Genomic DNA, 8,538 nt, shown 5'->3' with positions numbered 1-8,538 from the left:
TTTTTCAAGGTACAATTTTCAAATGAGTAAAATCATAACACTCATATGTCAGATTTTATTTAACTCATTAATTAATAAAGGAACCATTAAGATGCACTGAAAGGGACAAAGACCATTTTGAAACAGAGTATTACTAGGAAGAAAAGATTGCTGGATTAGATAGGAACTGGGTAATGTCCAACAGAGCTATAAAACTTGGGAGTTATCTGTCCACAAACGAAAATTATTTGCATTTGGGGCATCTGGATGGCTCAGTGGGTTAAAGCCTCTGCCTTCAGCTCGGGTCATGATCCCAGGGTCCTGGGATTGAGCCCCGGGCTCTCTACTCTGTAGGGAACCTGCTTCCTCCTCTCTCTCTCTGCCTGACTCTCTGCCTACTTGTGATCTCTGTCTGTCAAATAAATAAATAAAATCTTGAAAATAATTATCTTTAAAAAATTAATAATTATCTTTAAAAAATCTTTTAAAAATTATTTGCATTTAGAATAGACAAAATCTACAAGTGAACATGAAACTTTACTAAATTTGAAACCTTAAATAAATAGTCAACAGTAAGTTGAATGAGTTATTATCCTAGGTCCCCTAGACCAGGGATTGGCAAATTACTTGTGGGCCAAATCTGGCCACTCTCATTTGTTTACATATGACATATGACTGCTTTCCTGCTGCAACAGCAGAGTTGAGTATTTGGCCCACAGAACCCAAAATATTTACTCCGTAGACATTGACAGAAAGCATTTTCTGAGACCAAGCGTTCCCCTAGACCATCCTTGGGTGGCCTTCACTTTCTTATGACATTGAAAATTCATGGCCCCACTCTTTTTGCATTATTCCTAAGTTCCAGATAAATTTTTAAAAGATGCTATTCATTTATTTGAGAGAGAGAAAGTGAGAGAGAGAGAGAAAGAGACCACAAGTGGGGGTAGTGGCAGAGGGAGAAGCAGACTCCCTGCTGAGCAAGGCCCACTGCCCCACAATGCAGAGTTCTATCCCAAGTCGCTGGGATCAAGACCTGAGCCAAAAACAGATGCTTAAGTGACTGAGCCACCCAGGCACACCTAAGTTTCAATTTTTCTGAAACTGCTTTGATTCTGCCATGGTGGAAGTGTCCTTTTGTGTTCACATATTTATTTGCATCTCTTATAATATTATACTATGGTATTGTGATCTTTACTAGATTTAAGATTATTGAGAACATCTTATTCATCTTTGTATCTGCACTTATCACAGTGCCTTGCTAAGAGTAGATATTCAATGCATTTTTGTGAAGATGAATTGAATCAAGACTAAAATGTGGGAGAGGAGTCAAGATGGCGGAGAAGTAGCAGGCTGAGACTACATCAGGTAGCAGGAGATCAGCTAGATAGCTTATCTAAAGATTTCAAACACCTACAAATCCAACGGGAGATTGAAGAGAAGAACAGCAATTCTAGAAACAGAAAATCAACCACTTTCTGAAAGGTAGGACTGGCGGGGAAGTGAATCCAAAGCGATGGGAAGATAGACCACGGGGGAAGGGGCTGGCGCCCGGCAAGCAGTGGACCAACGGAGCACTAAATCAGGACTTTTAAAAGTCTGTTCCGCTGAGGGACATCACTCCAGAGGCTAAACCAGGGTGAAGCCCACGTGGGGTCAGCGTGGCCTCAGGTCCCACAGGGTCACAGAAGGATCAGGGGTGTCTGAGTATCACAGAGCTTGCAGGTATTAGAATGGGGAAGCCGGCTACAGAGACAGAGCCGAGGAGTGAGCTCTCAGCTCAGGGTTACCTTGAACCGGTCACAGGCTCGGTGAGCTTGGAGTATGGCTGGAGGCCAGAGAGACGGGAGTAATTGGGCGCTACTCTCTGAGGGCGCACTGAGAAGAGGGGCCATGAGCTCTCGGCTACTCCAGGCCAGAGACTGGGAGGTCACCATGTTCATTCCCGTCCTCCGGAACTCTATGGAAAGTGCTCAGGAAAGAAAAGCTCCCGAAAGCAAACCCGAGCTGATTACTCAGCCTGGCCGCTGGTAAGGGTGGTGCAATTCCGCCTGGGGCAAAGACACTTAAGAATCACTACAACAGGCCCTGCCCCAGAAGATCAACAAGAAATCCAGCCAGGACCAAGTTCACCTACCAAGGAGTGCAGGTTCAATACCAAGGATAGCTCCGGAATTCCAGAGGAGGAGAAAGCAAAGCAAGGAACTCATGGCTTTCTCCCCATGATTCTTTAGTCTTGCAGTTAATTTAATTTTTTTTCAATTTTTTTTCTTTTTCTTCTTCTGCTAAATTTTTTAACCTTTACCCTTTTCTATTTTAACATTTCTTAACTAGTTTATCTAATATATATATTTTTTCTTTTTTATATTTTTTCTTTATTTGTTTCCTTTTTTTAATTGTTTTTTTTTTCTGAACCTCTTTTTATCCTTTTTCTCCCCCCCATGATTTGGGATCTCTTCTAATTTGGTTAAAGCATATTTTCCTGGGGTCTTTGCCACTCCATCATATACTCTTATCTGGATAAAATGACAAGGCAGAAAAATCACCACAAAAAAAAGAAAAAGAACAAGAGGCAGTACCGAAGGCTAGGGACCTAATCAATACAGACATTGGTAATATGTCAGATCTAGAATTCAAAATAATGATTCTCAAGGTTCTAGCCGGGCTCGAAAAAGGCATGGAAGATATTAGAGAAACCTTCTCAGGAGATATAAAAGCCCTTTCTGGAAAAATAAAAGAACTAAAATCTAACCAAGTTGAAATAAAAAAAAGCTATTAATGAGGTGTAATAAAAAATGGAGGCTCTCACTGCTAGGATAAATGAGGCAGCAGAAAGAATTAGTGATATAGAAGACCAAATGACAGAGAATAAAGAAACTGAGCAAAAGAGGGACAAACAGCTACTGGACCACGAGGGAAGAATTCGAGAGATAAGTGACACCATAAGACAAAATAACATTAGAATAATTGGGATCCCAGAAGAAGAAGAAAGAGAGAGAGGAGCAGAAGGTATATTGGAGGGAATTATTGGAGATAATTTCCCTAATATGGCAAAGGGAACAAGTATCAAAATCCAGGAGGTGTAGACAACCCCCCTCAAGATCAATAAGAACAGGTCCACACCCTGTCACCTAATAGTAAAATTTACAAGTCTTAGTGACAAAAAGAAAATCCTGAAAGCAGCCCGGGAAAAGAAGTCTGTAACATACAATGGTAAAAATATTAGATTGGCAGCTGACTTATCCACAGAGACCTGGCAGGCCAGAAAGAGCTGGCATGATATATTCAGAGCACTAAACGAGAAAAACATGCAGCCAAGAATACTATATCCAGCTAGGCCATCATTGAAAATAGAAGGAGAGATAAAAAGCTTCCAGGACAAACAAAAACTAAAAGAATTTGCAAACATCAAACCAGCTCTACAGGAAATATTGAAAGGGGTCCTCTAAGCAAAGAGAAAGCCTTAAAGTAGTAGATCAGAAAGGAACAGAGACAATATACAGTAACAGTCACCTTACAGGCAATAAAATGGCACTAAATTCATATCCCTCAATAGTTACCCTGAATGTTAATGGGCTAAATGCCCCAATCAAAAGACACAGGGTACAGAATGGATAAAAAAACAAAACCCATCTATATGTTGCCTACAAGAAACTAATTTTAGACCTGAAGACACCTCCAGATTTAAAGTGAGGGGATGGAAAATAATTTACCATGCTAATGGACATCAGAAGAAAGCAGAGGTGGCAATCCTTATATCAGATCAATTAGATTTTAAGCCAAAGACTATAATAAGAGATGAGGAAGGACAATATATCATACTCAAAGGGTCTTTCCAACAAGAAGATCTAACAATTTTAATTATCTATGCCCCTAACGTGGGAGCAGCCAACTATATGAACCAATTAATAACAAAATCAAAGAAACACATCAACAATCATACAATAATAGTAGGGGACTTTAACACTCCCCTCACTGAAATGGACAGATCATCCAAGCAAAAGATCAACAAGGAAATAAAGGCCTTAAATGACACACTGGACCAGATGGACATCACAGATATATTCAGAACATTTCATCCCAAAGCAACAGAATACACATTCTTCTCTAGTGCACATGGAACATTCTCCAGAATAGATCACATCCTGGGTCATAAATCAGGTCTCAACCGGTGTCAAAAGATTGGGATCATTCCCTGCATATTTTCGGACCACAATGTTCTGAAGCTAGAATTCAATCACAAGAGGAAATTTGGAAAGAACCCAAATACACGGAGACTAAACAGCGTCCTTCTAAAGAATGAATGGGTCAACCGGGAAATTAAAGAAGAATTGAAAAAATTCATGCAAACAAATGATAATGAAAACACAACCATTCAAAATCTGTGGGACACAGCAAAGGCAGTCCTGAGAGGAAAATATATAGTGGTACAAGCCTTTCTCAAGAAAAAAGAAAGGTCTCAGGTACACAACCTAACCCTACACCTAAAGGAGCTGGAGAAAGAACAAGAAAGAAACCCTAAACCCAGCAGGAGAAGAGAAATCATAAAGATCAGAGCAGAAATCAATGAAATAGAAACCAAAAAACAATAGAGCAAATCAATGAAATTAGGAGCTGGTTCTTTGAAAGAATTAATAAGATTGATAACCCCCTGGCCAGACTTATCAAAAAGAAAAGAGAAAGGACCCAAATAAATAAAATCATGAATGAAAGAGGGGAGATCACAACTGACACCAAAGAAATACAAACAATTATAAGAACATACTATGAGCAACTCTACGCAAACAAATTTGACAATCTGGAAGAAGTGGATGCATTCCTAGAGACATATAAACTACCACAACTGAAGCAGAAAGAAATAGAAAACCTGAACAGACCCATAACCAGAAAGGAGATTGAAACAATCATCAAAAATCTCCAAACAAACAAAAGCCCAGGGCCGGATGTCTTCCCAGGGGAATTCTACCAAACATTTAAAGAAGAACTAATTCCTATTCTACAAAAAATAGAAATGGAAGGAAAACTTCCAAATTCATTTTATGAGGCCAGCATCACCTTGATCCCAAAACCAGACAAGGATCCCATTAATAAAGAGAACTACAGACCAATATCCTTGATGAACACAGAAGCGAAAATTCTCACCAAGATACTAGCCAATAGGATTCAGTAGTACATGAAAAGGATTATTCACCACGATCAAGTGGGATTTATTCCAGAGCTGCAGGTTTGATTCAACATCCGCAAATCAATCAGTGTGATACAACACATTAATAAAAGAAAGAACAAGAACCATATGATACTCTCAATAGATGCTAAAAAAGCATTTGACAAAGTACAGCATCCCTTCCTGATCAAAACTCTTCAAAGTGTAGGCATAGAGGGCACATACCTCAATATTATCAAAGCCTGGATATGAAAAACCCACCGCAAATATCATTCTCAATGGAGAAAAACTGAAAACTTTTCCGCTAAGGTCAGGAACACAGCAGGGATGTCCATTATCACCACTGCTATTCAACATAGTACTAGAAGTCCTAGCCTCAGCAATCAGACAACAAAAGGAAATTAAAGGCATCCAAATTGGCAAAGAAGTCAAACTATCACTCTTCACCAATGATATGATACTATAAGTGGAAAACCCAAAAGACTCCACTCCAAAACTGCTAGAACTTGTACAGGAATTCAGTAAAGTGTCAGGATATAAAATCAATGCACAGAAATCAGTTGCATTTCTCTACACCAACAACAAGACAGAAGAAAGAGAAATTAAGGAGTCAATCCCATTTACAATTGCACCCAAAACTATAAGATACCTAGGAATAAACATAACCAAAGAGGCTAAGAATCTGTACTCAGAAAACTATAAAGTACTCATGAAAGAAATTGAGGAAGACACAAAGAAATGGAAAAATGTTCCATGCTCCTGGATTGGAAGAATAAATATTGTGAAAATGTCTATGCTACCTAAAGCAGTCTACACATTTAATGCAATTCCTATCAAAATACCATCCATATTTTTCAAAGAAATGGAACAAATAATCCTAAAATTTATATGGAACCAGAAAAGACCTCAAATAGCCAAAGGAGTATTGAAAAAGAAAGCCAAAGTTGGTGGCATCACAATTCCGGACTTCAAGCTCTATTGCACAGCTGTCATCATCAAGATAGCATGATACTGGCACAAAAACAGACACATAGATCAATGGAACATAATAGAAAGCCCAGAAATAGACCCTCAACTCTATGGCCAACTAATCTTCGACAAAGCAGGAAAGAATGTCCAATGGAACAAAGACAGCCTCTTCAATAAATGGTGTTGGGAAAATTGGACAGCCACATGCAGAAAAATGAAATCAGATCATTTCCTTACACCACACACAAAAACAGACTCAAAATGAATGAAGGACCTCAATGTGTGAAAGGAATCCATCAGAATCCTTGAGGAGAACACAGGCAGCAACCTCTTCGACCTCAGCTGCAGCAACATCTTCCTAGGAACATCACCAAAGGCAGGGGAAGCAAGGGCAAAAATGAACTATTGGGATTTCATCAAGATCAGAAGCTTTTGCACAGCAAAGGAAACAGTTAACAAAACCAAAAGACAACTGACAGAATGGGAGAAGATATTTGCAAAGGACATATCAGATAAAGGGCTAGTGTCCAAAATCTGTAAAGAACTTAGCAAACTCAACACCCAAAGAACAAATAATCCAATCAAGAAATGGACAGAAGACAGGAACAGACATTTCTGCAAAGAAGACATCCAGATGGCCAACAGACACATGAAAAAGTGCTCCACATCACTCGGCATCAGGGAAATACAAATCAAAACCACAATGAGATACCACCTCATACCAGTCAGAATGGCTAAAATTAACAAGTCAGGAAATGACAGGTGCTGGCGAGGATGTGGAGAAAGGAGAACCCTCCTACACTGTTGGTGGGAATGCAAGCTTGTGCAACCACTCTGGAAAACAGCATGGAGGTTCCTCAAAATGTTGAAAATAGAACTGCCCTATGACCCAGCAATTGCACTATTGGGTATTTACCCTAAAGATACAAACGTAGTGATCCAAGGGGGCACGTGCACCCGCATGTTTATAGCAGCAATGTCCACAATAGCCGAACTATGGAAAGATCCTAGATGTCCATCAAAATATGAATGGATAAAGAAGATGTGGTATATATACACAATGGAATACTATGCAGCAATCAAAAGAAATGAAATCTTGCCATTTGCGACGACGTGGATGGAGCTAGAGGGTATCATGCTTAGTGAAATAAGTCAGTCGGAGAAAGACAACTATCATATGATCTCCCTGATATGAGGAAGTGGAGATGCAACATGGGGGGTTAAGGGGGTAGGAGAAGAATAAATAAAACAAGATGGGATTGGGAGGGAGACAAACCATAAGTGACTCTTAATCTCACAAAACAAACTGAGGGTTGCTAGGGGGAGCGGGGTTGGGAGAGGGGGGTGGGGTTATGGACATTGGGGCGGGTATGTGCTATGGTGAGTGCTGTGAAGTGTGTAAACCTGGTGATTCACAGACCTCTACCCCTGGGGATAAAAATATATGTTTATAAAATATAAAAAATTTTAAAAAAATTAATAAAAAAAGACTAAGATGTGACTGTGAAGCTCCGGGAAGCCTGGAGCCTGGGATTGCTTAGGGAGAACCACAAGGAAGGGTAACTGACAAGTGAATGAAGTCCTATGTAAACTTATATAAATGCAAAATATTATAAATTCTTCTGCTGAATTTATTATCTTGAAAAATACAATCTCTTATCTATAATGTACCATAGTGTCTTCCTCTATGTGATATGAATAGTATTTGCCACTCACTTGATTATTTGGAACCTAGGATAAATAGCTTGCATTTTATTAGCACTTATTTTTGCTAGAAATCAACACATAGTAAACATTTGGCAAAAGGAGGTTTTGTTACTTTCATGTATAACACGTAGTCTAGAAGATATAGTTTAGATCATGAAATTTCAGGTTTTCCAGGATGTTTAGATGGTTTATGCAGATAAGCAGACTGAATGTTACCTTATTGTTCTAAAAATTTCAGGTTACCATGAAAATTGTACTCTACTCAATAAATACCATCTGAATTAATTTGAAATATGGTTTTATTTTATCATGGGAGATTAGGAGATAGGTTGGGAGCATATGCTATTATTTTTATTTTATATATGAAAAGGTCAAGTATAATCTTGGTCTTGACCCTGGCTTTTCTGACATTAGGCTAAATCTTTCTGCTGAGAAACCCTAAAAATATGGAACATACCATTTCATCTTGAGATATTTGTAAAATGTGTGATTTTCTAAAAGAAAGTAAATTAAAGTATACTCAAAATATTGTACTGCCTCTCCAACTTTAACTGAGCCTATATTTTCATCTGAAGTGTTTTAAAACTTTATGTCCTAAGAGATTGTTCAGTTAATGTCAGATGGCTAGCTTTTTTATATTTTAGTCCAGCATCATCGGCACCCTATTTTAAAAATAATCTCTACACCCAGCATGGGACTCAAACTCATGTCCTTGAGAGCAA

Source organism: Mustela lutreola, chromosome X (genome assembly GCF_030435805.1).
Source record: "Mustela lutreola isolate mMusLut2 chromosome X, mMusLut2.pri, whole genome shotgun sequence".
NCBI classification, from domain to species: Eukaryota; Metazoa; Chordata; class Mammalia; order Carnivora; family Mustelidae; genus Mustela; species Mustela lutreola.
The sequence above is the reverse complement of the archived record's forward strand: the minus strand, read 5'-3'. Positions refer to the sequence as shown.